At 43.1% G+C, this 15,094-nt stretch overlaps 1 protein-coding gene across 7 annotated transcripts in view; it reads left to right on the top strand.

The window, feature by feature from the left end:
* MAPKAP1 (MAPK associated protein 1) overlaps window positions 1-15,094 on the top strand; it is a 249,495-nt gene that overhangs the window by 220,935 nt on the left and 13,466 nt on the right. The window lies entirely within an intron of this gene.

The raw sequence follows: 15,094 nt of genomic DNA, 5'->3' as shown, positions 1-15,094 counted from the left end.
CTGCCTGCCTTCCTTCCTTCCTTGCCAGATCGAAGGAAGTTGGAGGATTTCCTGTGGCAGCTGAAGACTAGATTTAGATATCCATCACGCCGGAAGTGTCAGCACCCTCCAGCTTATTGGCAGCTGCATGACCTACCAGCTCGTAATTAAGCTCCTGCCTGGTCCTGCAGAAGAGAGCTCTGCTGGGTTGGCACTCCTCTGCTTAAATTACCCAAGTAGATACAGTCTGGGTGTATATTAAAGCACAAAGTCTATTATACTTTCGCAGTTAAGTAATTGAGTGTAGCATTTAAATTAATCATTTTTTGGACTTCAGTCCCATCAAGAGGCAGAAAGGACTCAGATGGCACTGATTTTCCTCCGTAGGAGAAAGAAGTTTAAACTGTAACGGATTTGTTAGTTGTCTGGAGAACACTGTAAAACAGTGGCTCTCTACATCTGGTTTGTTACTAGTACTGCCTGCAGTGCCTGTTTAAAATGCAGCTGCCCAGGCCCCCCCCCCCGGGAGGTTCTGACTCAGTAATTCAGAGTATGACCCGAGCAGCCAGTTTTTGTTCACCCCCTTTATTCCAGTGTCCACTAAATTGGAGAGCAGATGTAAGGAACAACATACTCAAGAGGAGCAGAGAGAAATCTAAAGGCCAGCAAGTGTCTATAACATGGCTTAAGTTTTTGTGATGAAACTGACTAAACAAGGGCCTAAAGAATACACACTGGGCCTATAGACTAGGCACCTGCCCCACGGCCTCGTTTATGGGTGGGTGTTTAATTGTTTCCTCAGATCCAGTCACAGTGGGCTATGTAACCTCCTCTTCTCAACTCTACCCTACACGTAGCTTAGCAAGAAGGGAGGACGTGGCCAGGCAGGGGAAAGGAGCAGAGCCACACCCGCCCCCCTTCCCACCATTCCTGCGTCCCGTGAGGCCTCGGCTCTGCAAGGTGGCAGCCAGGAGCGGTGAGGAGATCGCTGGCTGCGCTGGGGCCCTTGCCCCAAGGCTGCCAGATCCCCTCTGCCTTTAGATAAACATCGTCCTGATCCCTCTCACTCCAGCTAGTCCGCCAATAAAGATGTCATTGTAGCATCTTTCTTCCCAAGAACTCAGGATGCTTTGAAAAGTAACATTTTCTAAATATTCCATGTCTCTGAGAGATGAAAGCAGTCACTCAGATGTTGCAGAGGGGAGTGAGCTGGAGTGGAAAGGTTAGGGAGAGACCTAGAAACAGGATTCAGATTTCGCTTACATTCACACCAAGACACTCACTGTGCCGCGGAGGGCTGAGATGCAGGCACTGACCGGTAGAGGATGAAACACCCCCAGCCTAGTAGGGACTCAAGGAAAGAGGCACAGCTACCACCTCCCGGTCATCTCTTGAGGTCTTTCGGTCAAGAACTAGCAGTCCTCTCCGAGAGGGAGGCCACATTCCCAGCATTAGGGATCCAGAGTAGCTGTGGGCCCCACCATTTCAATAGTGACTCTCCAGCAACAGAGTCTTAGACCTGCTGGACGGTCCTGTGTGAAAATTGCCCGTGTAGGTCTCACTGAGGTTCCCCCCTCTCGCTCTGGCTCCAGAGATCTAGAACTGATCTAGATCTGACACTTCCCTAACAGAGAGGCACTCAGCCCCAGGAAAACACGTCCTGAGTCCCTGTCCCCTCCCACAGGGCCTTCCAACCATGTTCCTCAAAGCTCAGGGTTCTCGGGGGGCCCTCCGGGGCCTCTCGTGGGGCGGGGCCAGAGTTGGGCCTGAGGCCCCCCCACTTCCACCAAATGATTCTGCATTTAATTCCAGCCAGTTTGAGGGTTCTGCACTTAAAAGGTCAATCGATGAAAAGGATTTCGCCATTTAAAAAAAAATTGAAAGTTACAAGCTCTCAGAATAAAATTCAGACTCCTCAGCACGGCCTCCGCAGACATTCACTACTCCAGGCGCGTAGCCTGTAATTTCCCATCCTGAACGTGGACCGTGGTCACTGTGAGCTGCTTGCACACAAACCCACCTTGAATTTTGTGCTTCTGCTGTTCCCATTCCCGGAACACACCTCCACCTGGACCCTCTCTCTAATTTACGGACACCTCCATTTCCTCACCCCCAGCCACTCATTTTTCAAGGCCTGGCTCCAGTGCCAGACTCTCTCTGTAATTTTGCCCCCAGGAGTTTGCCCATACCTCTGGGCAAGCGCCTCACACACTGCCCGTCTCTCCCACCCCATCTCCATGCTGAACGAATTGACCAGAGACCGGCTTCCGCAGCCTCATTCCCTAGCATGGTGCCTGCCGAGCTGTCCTCAATGAGTGTTTGCTGTCTTGAAATTGATCTTAATGAGGCCAGAATTTGGAAACCAAAAGTTATTCAACAAAATTTATCTTATAAAATGCCCGAACAAAGAGTATTAAATGAATTGGCTTGATGCTTTTTTTTTTTTTTTTGATGATTTCCAGTATCTTCATCAAATTAATTCATTGACTTAATCTAAAAAGCTCATCTTCAAGACCATCATCAGACCACAGAATTAACCTACAGGGCTTCTTCTTCTGCTTCTTCTTTTTTAAAGGATTAATGGTAACCCTTTTTATCTTTTATGTCTGTTGAACCTTAGAAAAAAGTTATTTTAACAGCACTAAAGAAATGAAAGTCACTATATTTCATAAGTTTAGCCTGTGATTTTTATCAGCATAGTGATGTATGTTTGTAGCTGAGTTTACATCAAAAATTATTCTTGGGGCCTTCTTGAATGAATTATGGCAAAGAGAGAGAGTCTAGAAGTAGATAAGGTTTTTGATTTCTGCAATATATTTCCTTTTTCATGTTTTTATCTCTCAACACAAGTGTCTTGCCGAAGACTGGAACGTGTGACCAACTGGAATAATTTAGTTGTGAAAACAGAGCAGATGTGTTATTAAACAGCCTTCTTTACAAAAAGGCATTAAGTGTTGGGAGGATAATGAAGTTGTCCCCAGTCTTACTGGAAACATGTTTGTCAGAATTTTGAACAGAAATGGTTTTTAAAACCTTCAAATATGGCCAGTTTGCAGTGTTTATTGAGAAAGCTGCTGTCAAACCATTAATTTGGTCGTCATAAGGAACACAACTCAAGTTTAATTGATGCCATATCCAAAAAGTATGTGAATAGCTGACTTGGCAAGGGGACCGAGCATTAGAGTGCCTGCAGTGAAACACATAATTACATATATTGTGGAATCAGAAAGACCCAGACTCTGAAGCCATGCTCCATAAATAGCAGTTCTCTGGCTCTCTTTCCTGCCCCTAACTTCTCCCTCTTAGGCCATGTTCTCATAGGGAAGATTTATGGCTCTGTCCCTGTGAGTGTTTAAGGACCTGGAACTTAATGACTAAATAGATACATGCCTTCAAAAAATTGTGCCTATAAATATGGACTCTTTACAAAAATTGAGAAAAATCAGTGTATCAAAAGCCCTGAGAAATTAAGAATAAATTCTGCCTTTCTAGATTTAGGGGGAAAAAAAAAAAAGCTGTGTGCTTCCATTATTATTCAAATCAGTGATTTCTCAGTCTGATTTTGCTGCTCCTTTAGGATCTCTTTTGCTGTTTTGAAGGATGTCACAAACCTCTGGCAGATGAATTAATTCTGATTCATTTTAACTGAACAGAGATGTATACGGCACATAGGAGAGGAAAATGTTTCCATATCAGAAACTACCATGATTAAATTGTCTCCGAGATAATCCTCCATCCTTATCCGGGTCTAGATGCAGGCTGTAAATGCAGCGGGTGCTCTTGTGAGTGCCCGCCTCAAATTCCGACACTGAAACAAAAGCAAGGGACCTTTCTGTGAAATTAGCACCCATCAGGGACTCTCAGGCTGTATTTAAATAAAGCACCAGACTCAACCATGCCAGGTCTGGTTTTATCATAAGAAGGTTGTGAAGGTTTAGAGTCTTTAAAGGAAGCAGCCTGTCATTAAGAAATCAGATTTAAACCTTAATAAAGTAGCTGTCGTCTTTATAGCTGAAAAGAGCTCTGTATCTCAATTAAGTATAGATAATATAAAATCTTAAGGAAGCAACATAATAGAGGTAACCTGATTACGTTCTCTTGCAATAGTATAATTTAAAGGAAATCGGATTCTGTCGATGCAGGTTATGTTGGTAGGGCATATTGTTTGTTTGGTGTTTGGGTCCAAAAACACTGTTTGAATACAGGGCAGGAGCTCTGGGAGGGTGGCTAACCCCTGCAAGAGACTGTTAAGCCCTCGTGAATAGAACCTGCTGTATATTTGAGATGAGATTCGGTTAAGGTTATGCGTTAAATGAGCTGGGCCTATTGGTGACCACCCCCCCACACACACACTTAAATGAATCTTTCTTTTCATAAGTACTTGACAAGATCTGTAAAGTAGTGTATTTAATTTACTAATTAAATTAAAGCTGCTGAATAATGATTTGTCCACATTGATTTAGCTTAAATAGAAAAGATCAGCATCGTTGTGATCTTCAGCATCCTTAATGGCCGAGCCAGTTAGACACAAAGGCCTCTTGTGTTTCGTAGGTCAGAAGTACATAGGTAAGCCCAGGCTGTAATTGAATTGCCTGCACTGCACCCTGCAGTCGCAGATTTCCTTTGCCTCCCCATTCCATTGTTGCACTGGGGCTTAAGAGAATGTTAACGCGGTAATAGGCACAGGGCCTTCCCCATTATACGTCTTGCTATCGAGCGGTTCTGCATGACTAGTTAAAGAAGATGGCAAGAAGATTAATGAAAGCAAGGCTAATACAGAAGGGGGTACTTTTGCAAGACTTCTACCGAGGAGATATTAGAGCTGAACCAGAGCTTGGCTTTTTCTTTATCCCGTGACCTTTGAACCTGCCTCACTGTTGAGAGCTGCCAGGGAAGTCGACATTTTGATTGATGTTGGTACACGAGTCAGTCTTTCCCATTGAATTCCACATCTGCACGAAAATAGCTTTTCCAGCAGAATTCATACTGGCTAGAAGTGATAGTCAAATTGATGGCTGAAATGCTTTTATGTAGTTTTCATTTAAACCTGAAGGTATTTGATGGTTTAATTCAATATCCCGTTTTCATAGATTATGAGCATTCACTTATGTGTTCTTAATGGGTTTATCAACTCCTGGTGAAAGACCAGTATTAAAGAGTATTCAAAGGTTTGCAAACAGAGCTCCAAGGAGGCTTTACGGGGAGTAAAAGCAGTCATCAAGCAAATCCTCCTCCATCCTTAAAAAAGAAAGATCAGTCTGAGGGCCCAGGCAAACTGACCTCAGGGTTTTTATAAATAAAGCGGAGTGTCTGTTTTTGGAAAGCTATCCAGCGGGACGTCTGAAACCTTGCCTCTGTACCCCACCTGAGCCCAGGCTTAGAGGCTCTCTTGATCCATCCAGATGCTGGGTCCCGGACCTTGACCTTGGGACACTTGCATCCATCTGAAAGAGATTGTTACCATCTACTTATAAGACAGTGCAGTGCAGATGCAAACCTCTTCATGTGGCCTCACTGATGCTGTTAGCTTGTTTGTGGACCTGCAGGCCTGTGTGTCTGTCTGTCTGTCTGTCTGTCTGTCTGACTGTGCCTGTGTGTGCATCCCCGCTCCTCCTCCCAACAAAGGAGAGTGGGGAGACTGGCAGAAGGACTCAGGTTTTGTTACTAAAATTGACTTGGGACATTGAGCCCATACATTGAGTCCTCTGACCACTTGATCTCTCTTCTCCCTACTTGACAGGAGTAGTTCCGGCAGAGAAAACACACACACACACACACACACACACTCCGGCAGAGAAAACACACACACACACTCCGGCAGAGAAAACACACACACACACACACACACACACACACATTGATGAGCCAGTTCCTAAAGGAAGAGGTACCCAGGACTTTGTCCTGTTCTTTAGCCGCTTGTGAGGATGTGTGAAAGGGAAACGAGGGTGAGCATCTAGCTACCGTCGGGTGAAAGCCACACCCTGCGGTGGCGGGTGGTGACGTCCGCGGCCACGCTGAAGCACTGGGCGGCCCAGTAAGGAAGGCGCTGGCATTTGTACTCACATCCTCGGGCTCTCGTGGATTCCCAGGAGGTCCAGGCACTTCAGACATCAGGTGGGCAAGCTGTGTTGTGTTTTTATTCTCTGACAAGGACTTATTTTGTAAGTTCCAGATCAAATACGGTAAGTACTGCTCAATTACAGAACACAGCAGACTCTTGCGTATTAAATGCCCCAGTTATTGAATTGCCTTTTCATAAGGGTACTCTGGAGCACAATCAGGAGCAGGCAGTGCCTCGTCCTTTTAACAGATATGTTTCCTAGCCCTATTAAAAGGGGTCTTCATCTATCCTGTCAAAGGGAGTCTGCTGGGGTTTTTTAGTTTAATTACACTATCCAATTAAAACTCCTTGCCGCATTTGGATGCGCCTCTCCTTGGGCCTGAGTGGATATGACATTTACAAGGCTCGCCTTTCAAGCAGACAATAGTGTGATTGATGAGGTGCACGTTCAGTGAAGGAGGCGAGTGCCTGTGGAAGTGCTGCTTAGTGCATTTTGATTTATTCATCATCATCTTCCAAAACAAGGGAGCTGCCTGGGAGATGGGTTTAGGCAACCAGGGGGACCACCTGAGTTCTTCCAAGTGTGTGGGAGGGAGAGACCTGGACCGTATCTTAGGCTAAAGGTGGAGAAACAACGTAAGCCTGGGGCCAGCTTGCATCTTTTAATGCCAGAGTGCATTCTTGGGTTCTCTGACCCAGTTTGGATTCCAGTAACCTCAAGCTGTGATCTGCTGTTAAATAGGCCATCACTGTGTTGCAGGGAACAGTTGTTAGGGCCGGATGACATTGGCCAGACCTCTGAGAACTCAGCCTGTGGTGTGGGAGCCAGCACCGCGTGTGTCCCATTGACTGACCTGGTCATTATTAACTGACACCTGACATTTGCACTGGCCATGCCCATGTATGCTCCCAACTACATCCTCCAGAAGTCTAGCAGCTTCTGTCCAGGGGCTTCAGTCAGTGCTCAGTGGCTCTTTTCTCACTCTGCCTGTCCTTATTCAGCATTTAAAAGTTGCTTCTAGAATTTGGGATCAGCCAAGAGCAAATGTGGCAATTCAACAAAGAGACACGGAGGCACGTTGGAGAACGTCTCAAAGTTGTAGTGAAAAGGAAAACCCAGTGTCTTTGTTTTTAACATACTACCCTGTGTATCCTCAGCATGTGATAGATGGGACCAGCGCGCTTGTCTCTGTAGTTCCTGGAAAAGAGGTGTGTAGTACAGTGTGTGGTCTCTGGAAGGGTCAACACTCTTTGAATTTAGGAGGCAGCTGATTCTACTCTGAGCCCTAGACAGATGATAAGAACAACACACCTCCCATGCTTCTTCTTATCAGGTACTGCCGTCGCTCATAGGGGCCTTGGGGCTGTTCGCTAACTATTAACATGTAAGAATGTGTTTGTAAGGAAAATTGGCTGGTACTGAGATATTCAGTGGGTTTTCTTACATTCTCTGTAAATTTTCTTCATTTTGCTTTGACTTACTAATAAACAAGAGAGTTTCTTTGTGTTAATTGGAATATTGATAGCTGTTAGAGTAGAAAACATTTTGTGGGTACCAACTCTTTTTCCTCCAGAAGCCTTTTTACTGTAAAGTTTTCATGTAATTCTTGCCTTATAGACCCATAACAAAATAGATATGTCGGTATAATGGAAACTTTGCATATACATTTACGTCTGTCTAGATTTTGATTACCATTTCCTCAGATTCTTTTTTTTCCTCTTGATTTTAACATCAGAAGCGATCCTAATTGAGAAGAGGGTAAGGGCAGGGATTGTTTCCTGCTGAAGAAATCTGTGTGAAAGATTTCTCAGCTGGATAAATGATGGAAAAATCTGTTTCCCTTGCCTCCTGCCAAGCTCCAAACTGTGTTTTCATAATAAATAAATGGAGTGCTTAGATTTTAAGTTATTCTTATAGACATGGAAAAAGTAAACCATTCTTTCATTAAAATCAAAACATGTATTGCTTACAAGACTCCCATAAGCAACTTCCAAGATAAGTTAACTGCTACTAGATTAGCCCTTCTATCATAAATGATGGGAAAACTGCACAAAATATAAGAAACTGTTTGCAGACATTGGAAAAACAGGCAGTACAGGACTCTGAGCCCTCAGAGAAGGGAAACAAAGGAGGTGAGACCTCCTATCACTTCCGCCTTCTACCAGGGTTTCCCAAGGAAAATATAGCAGTCTCACTGAGCTGGGGGACACAGATCAGAGTTGCAGGAACTGAAATTCAGCAGGTGAGATCTGCAAAGTTAAGTATGGGGAGGTGGGACCTATACCGAGAAAGAGCTCTAGAAAGAGCCCTTCTCATCTGTTGTATACTCAGCTAGGCATGCCTGTGGTGAGTTTCATCAGAAGTCTGGTCAAAGAACAGCTACTGGGGAGCTATGAACTAGAGTTCTGGCCAGTCAGAGTGGAGAATCCAGAGCATTTAATAGTGACTCTAGAAAGGCCACATTTGGAGTACCCATCGTGGCGCAGCAGAAACAAATCCAACTAGGAACCATGAGGTTGTGGGTTCGATCCCTGGCCTCACTCAGCGGGTCAAGGATCCGGCATTGCCGTGAGCTGTGGTGTAGGTCACAGACGCATCTCGGATCTGACGTTGCTGTGGCTCTGGCGTAGGCCGGGGGCTACAGCTCCAATTAGACCCCTAGCCTGGGAACCTCCATATGCCACAGGTACGGCCCTAAAAAGACAAAAAAAAAAAAAAAAAGCCGTATTTTAGGAGTAAGGCTAAACTAGCCCTAGATTAAAGACTGCTTTAATTGTTGCTTAATAAAGTTTTAAAAGTTTTGAAAGGATCAGACTGGTCCACACATAAGTTAACTGACTGCCAGAACAAAGCCAAATATTCTCTGAAGGATGATGACAAAATGCAGATATCGCAGAGTGTAGCTTTTGTAGTGTCCAGCTTTCAAACAAAAATTATGAGACATGAAAAGAAGCAGGAGAAACATGTCCCACAACCCAGAGAAAAATTAGCCAATAGAAGCAGAGTCAGAAATGGCAGGAGTGGCGTTCCCATTGTGGCTCAGTGGTTTATGAACCTGACTAGTATCCATGAGGATGCAGGTTCAATCCCTGGCCTCGCTCAGTGGGTAAAGGATCCAGTGTCGCCGTGAGCTGTGGTGTAGGTCGCAGATGTGGCTCAGATCTGGTGTTGTGGCTGTGGTGTAGGCCAGCAACTGCAGCTCCAATTCAACCCCTAGCCTGGGAACTTCCAAATGCCATAAATTTGGCCCTAAAAAGCAAAGAAAGGGAGAGAAAAGAGGAAGGGAGGGAGGGAGGAAGAAAAGGAAATGGCAGGGATGATAGAAATGGCAGATAAGTACCTAAAAATCCTTATTGTAAATATGTTCAAAGACTTAAAGAAAAATAAGAATTCAAAAATAAAACAGAAACTTTAAAAAGAACCAAATGAAAATTTAAGAGCTGAGAAATGCAATATCTAAATCAAAAATTTCACTGATGGGAGGATATCAAGAAGATTGGGGAAAAGGTCAGTGCATTAGTTATCTATTGCCATGTAACAGATTGTCCCCAAACTTGACGGCTTAAAACAACAATCACATCAGTGTTCCCTAATGGCACAGTGGGTTAAGGATCCAGTGTTGTCATGCAGAAGCTCCAGTCACTGCTGTGGTATAGGTTCAACCCTGGCCTGGCAAATTTCATATGCCTTGAGACCAGCAAAAACAAATAATCATAACATTTATTATCTCACCATTTCATGCACCAGGAATCTAGCACAGCTTAGCTGAGTCCTCTAGCACAGGGCCTTTCACCAGGCTGCAATCAAGCTGTCAGCCAGGATCATAATCATCTCAAGGTTCCATAGGGGCAGGATCTGCTTCCAAGCTCACTGAACAGTTACTCGCAGAGTTCATTTCTTTGTGCATACCATCAGTTCCTTGCCATGTGGGCCTCTCCACAGGGAAGCTCACAAAATGGCAGCTGGCTTCATCAAAATAACCAGGAGAGCAAAGTACTAAAGAGTCACAGTCTTTTATAACCTCATCTCAGAGATACATCCCAACCCTTCACTCATCTCAAAAATGCATCCCAACACTTTTTTTTTTGTCTTTTTTATCTTTTTAGGGCCACACCCACAACATATGGAGGTTCCCAGGCTAGGGGTCTAATCGGAGCTGTTGCTGCCAGCCTACACCAGAGCCACAGCAATGCTAGGTCCGAGCCACATCTGCGACCTACACCACAGCTCACCACAATGCCGGATCCTTAACCCACGGAGCGAGGCCAGGGATCAAACCTGCAACCTCATGGTTCCTAGTTGGGTTTGTTTCCACTGCGCCACGACAGGAACTCTGCATCCCAACACGTTACTCATCAAAAGTAAGTCACCAGGTCTAGCCCACAAATAAGACGAGATTACCCTAGGCTGTGAAAACCAAGAAGTGGGATCATTGAGAGCCATTTCATAATCTGCCTGTTACAATCAGTGAACCTCAAGACAGGGCAGTAGAAACTATTCAGACTGAAGCACAGAGAGTTAAAAATGGATGAAAAGAACAAAGTCTGTGGAATAACAACAAGTGTTCTAACATATATGTAATTGGAGTCTCAAGGATGTGGAGAAAACTGTTCCAGATTTGATTAAAAATATCAGTCTGCCAATCTTGGAAGTCCAAAGAAGGCCAAACGGAATAAATTCAGAGAAAACCACATCAAGTCATATCATAATCAAATTGCAGAAAACTAGTGATAAAGAGAAAAATCTTATAAGCAGCAATCTTATAAACCAAGATAAGAATTATTGCTGGAGTTTCCTAGTGGTTCAGCAGGTTAAGGATCCGGTGTTGTCACTCCTGTGACTCTGGTTACAAACTGTGGCACAGATTTGATCCCTGGTCCAGGAACTTCTGCATGCTGAGGGTGCAGCCAAAAAACAACAATAGGAGTGCCCATTGTGGCTTAGCAGTTAGCAAACCTGACTAGCATCCATGAGGATGTGGCCTCAGTGGGTTAAGGTTCCAGTGTTGCCGTGAGCTGTGGTGTAGGTTGCAGACGTGGTTCGGATCCCGAGTTGCTGTGGCTGTGGTGTAGGCTGGCAGCTACAGCTCTGATTGGACTCCTACCCTGGGAGCCTCCATATGCCGCAGGTGTGGCCCTAAAAGACAAAAAGACCAAAACAAAAAAAAATACAAAACAAAACAACAACAAAAGAATTATTGCTGACTTCTCCCCAGAAATAATGCGATCCGGAAGACAATGGAGTGATATCTCTTGCTAAAAGAAAATGTTGTCAATCTAGAATTCTGTAATCAGCAAGAATATCCTTCGGAAGTGAAAGTAAAGACATTACTACACATTCGAAAGATGAAGGAGTTCTTTACCATTAAACCTTCACTGCATCAAATACTGAAGGCTAGGGGAGGGGGGCGGGAAGTACCAGATAGAAACCCAGATCTACCCAAAGAAATCAAGAGTACTCAAGATGTCACCATTAGCAGCCATATAGAATGAACAAAGAAAAAAGGAAGTAAGCAAGACCACTATGGCCCATGGACTCAATACAGCCTGTCATCAGTTTTTTTGCTTGGCCTGTGTGCTAGAATAGGTTTGTTTGTTTTGCTTTTTAGGGCCACACCTTCAGCATATGGAGGTTGCCAGGCTAGGAGTCAGATTAGAGCTACAGCTGCCGGCCTACACCACAGCCACAGCAACTCAGGATCCGAGCCATGTCTGCAGCCTACACCACAACTGACGGCAATGCCAAGTGCTTAACTCACTGAGCGAGGCCAGGGATCAAACCCACAGCCTCATGGTTCCTAGTCAGATTCTTTTCTGCTGCACCACGACGGGAATTCCTAGAATAGTTTTTAATAGGTAAGTATTTGCAGGTGGCTTGATGATATGGAACATTAATTTTTGAACTCCATTTAAGCAAAGTTATTTCCCCTCCCCACCAAAACAAAAAACACAAAAAAACCTCTGTCCTTCTCAGGAGAATCCTATACTACTCCCCAAAGATATACTTCATTATTGTATTTTGAATTTTGTCAGTTAAAACATGTGGATATTTTCTCCCGTCATATAAATGTCTACAAAATATCCTTAATTTTGCCACTTGGCCTCCAAAGTCTAAAATACTTACCATCTGGAAAAGCTTGCTTATCTTAGAGAGTGAAAGTAAAAAGAGAGAATCTGCCATGTGCCAGGCAGTGTCCCAAGTGCTGTATATGTACCACTTAATTCTCGCAACAATCCTATGATGTGTGTATACATTTATCATAGGAGTCTCAGATTGTTGATTTTATCCCCAAATTACTTAATCTTAGCAACAACTGTGTGAGATAGATATTATTCCCACTTTATAAAAGAAGAAACTACGGTTCAAAGAAGTTATATAACTTGTCTAAAGTTACATATAAATGGTAACAGAGGCTTTTAGTCTTCCCTCTGCCACTGACACAAAGCCACGGTGTTTAGTTTAGCTCTCTGCTCCAAGGATTGGATAGCTGAAGGTTTCAGGGGTGCAAGTGTATCCCTAGCTTCAACTCAGCCTATGAAATCTTATTCCCTAACAAATTTCAACCATACTTGGTTATCTGGTTTCTCTTAATAGAGGATATTAAATGCAGAAAAAGAGAAGTGGGAGAAGGAATTATACTTCTTAATAATAAAGACGGTGGAACGTGAAAACTGACAAGAGTTGACCAAAAACGAAACAAAACAAAAAAACCTGTTAAAAAGCAGTCCAAGGAGTTCCCTTGTGGCACAGTGGGTTAAAGATCCAGCATTGTCACTGCAGCTGCTTGGATCACAGCTATGGTGCGAGTTCAGTCCCTGGTCTGGGAATTTCCACATGTCACCAGTGCGGCCAAATAAATAAATAAATTTTTAAAAAAGCAATCCAAGAACTCAGCACAGTCATATGCCAGCATGAAACTATTTTGTGGTGAGGTATAGAGCTTTTTGCAACCCTGAGGAAATCATAATATTCACCTTATTTATTGATAGTACAGTATTTATTTTCCTTATACTCTAATACAGGAGGAAATTTTGTAATATAGAAATTTATGCTTAGAATGGAAAAGGTCTGTTTGCACAAATATTATCTTAGCTCTCTGCTCCAAGGATTGGATAGCTGAAGTAATCTAATTTAACCTCCCAAGAGAACTTGCAAACTCAAGCTTGTTGCCACTGAGGACAGAGTTTCTAGATTTAAAAAAATTGTTGCTTGCTTATCTACCCTTCTAAAAGCTAAAGAGTAAAACTCAATGAATACTTGGTTACTGGAGTTCCCACTATGACCCAGTGGGTTAATGATCCAGCTTGTCTCTGTGGAGGCACCGGTTTGATCCCCAGCTGGGCCCGCTGGGTTAAGGTTCTGGCATTGCTGCAGCTGAGACATAAGTCGCAGCTCTGACTTGGATTTGATCCCTGGCCCAGGAACTTCTATATGCCATGGGTATGGCCGAGAAAGAAAAAATAAAACAACTAGGTTACTGGAGTTCCATTGGGGCTCAGCCAGTTAAGAATCTGACTAGTGTCCGTGAGGATACAGGTTCAATCCCTGGCCTTGCTTAGTGGGTTAAGGATCCAGCATTGCCGTGAGCTGTGCTGTAAGTCGCAGACATGCCTCAGATCCCATGTTGCTGTGGCTGTGGTGTATAGGTCAGCAGTTACAGCTCCAGTTTGGCCCCCTAGCCTGGGAACTTAGGTATGCTGCAGATGGGGCCCTAAAAAGCGGAAAAAAAAAAAAAAAACTTGGTTACTGAGATGCCCTATGATACTTTGTTAAAACAAATTCCACATGAATTGAAGCATCAAAAGACCCCATAAATATTGCTCCTAATTCATTTTCTGAAATACACAAAAAGTACATCTGCATATGGGAGTAGAATACTTGTCTCTCAAGGAAAAGCTTTTGTATAATCGTGGGAATTGCAAGCAGAACTAACCATTTATTTTATGGACACCATTTTTACCTGAAAAAATAACAGATGAACTATAGTTATTTAAGCCTAACTGTTTAGCATTCATTTTCTTGAAAATAAAGGAAGCAAGCCAGTCACTTTAAGGAAAATAAGTTAGTATTACATGCCAATGATGAAATTCAAGCTTTCAGATGAAAATTTGAATCTTGAAAAATTTGTATCCATCGCTATGAGCTTAGCTTCTCATTGCTTAAAGACTTTTCTAAAGAGATCAGTGGTGATATTAATGAATACTTTTTATATTGTATAATGAAATGTGTTAACATTTGGAAGACCTGCATAACTTAGTGAACCAGTATTTTTCAGACCACTGCATGATGTTAAAATCATATGAGTAAAAGATTCATTCAAAGTGCAAGAGAGACCAAAGGATTTTAACAGAACATGAACAGTTTATTCATGTGGTTTTAGATTCCACATTGCAGCTAATCTTTAAAAAGATACCATTTGTCAAGTTTGTATAATACCAAAGAATATTTGCAAAGAAGAGGAGTTCCCATCTTGGCTCAGTGGTTAACGAATCCGACTAGGAACCATAAGGTTGCCGGTTCGATCCCTGGCCTTGCTCAGTGGGTTAAGGACCCAGCGTTGCTCTGACCTGTGGTGTAGGTTGCAGATGTGGCTCGGATCCCACATTGCTATGGCTCTGGCGTAGGCCGGTGGCTACAGCTCCGGTTTGACCCCTAGTCTGGGAACCTCCATATGCTGCGGGAGTGGCCCAAGAAATGGCAAAAAGATCAAAAAAAAAAAAAAAGGTTGACTTTTCTTCATATGCTTCAACCAAAATAACTTCAACAGACCAAATGTAGAAGCAGAGAGTATAATCTGGCTGTGTTCTGTTAAAAAATAAATAACAATATTTAAAAAATATAATGCCAGGCTTCTTATTAAACCTTTATCATTTGAGGAAATATAAAGGTTTTGCCATTTTTAAATGCATTGATTATGTTAACTTGTAAGAAGTTTAAGTTTATTCTTTTTAAAGAATCAGGTTTTAAATTTCTGTTTTGATTTTTTTTTTTTTTTTTTTTTTTTTTTGCTTTTTTAGGGCTGCATTTGCAGTGTATGGAAGTTCCCAGGCTAG

The sequence above is a fragment of the Phacochoerus africanus genome, chromosome 2 (assembly GCF_016906955.1).
Source record: "Phacochoerus africanus isolate WHEZ1 chromosome 2, ROS_Pafr_v1, whole genome shotgun sequence".
Classification (NCBI taxonomy): domain Eukaryota; kingdom Metazoa; phylum Chordata; class Mammalia; order Artiodactyla; family Suidae; genus Phacochoerus; species Phacochoerus africanus.
The sequence above is the reverse complement of the archived record's forward strand: the minus strand, read 5'-3'. Positions and strand labels throughout refer to the sequence as shown.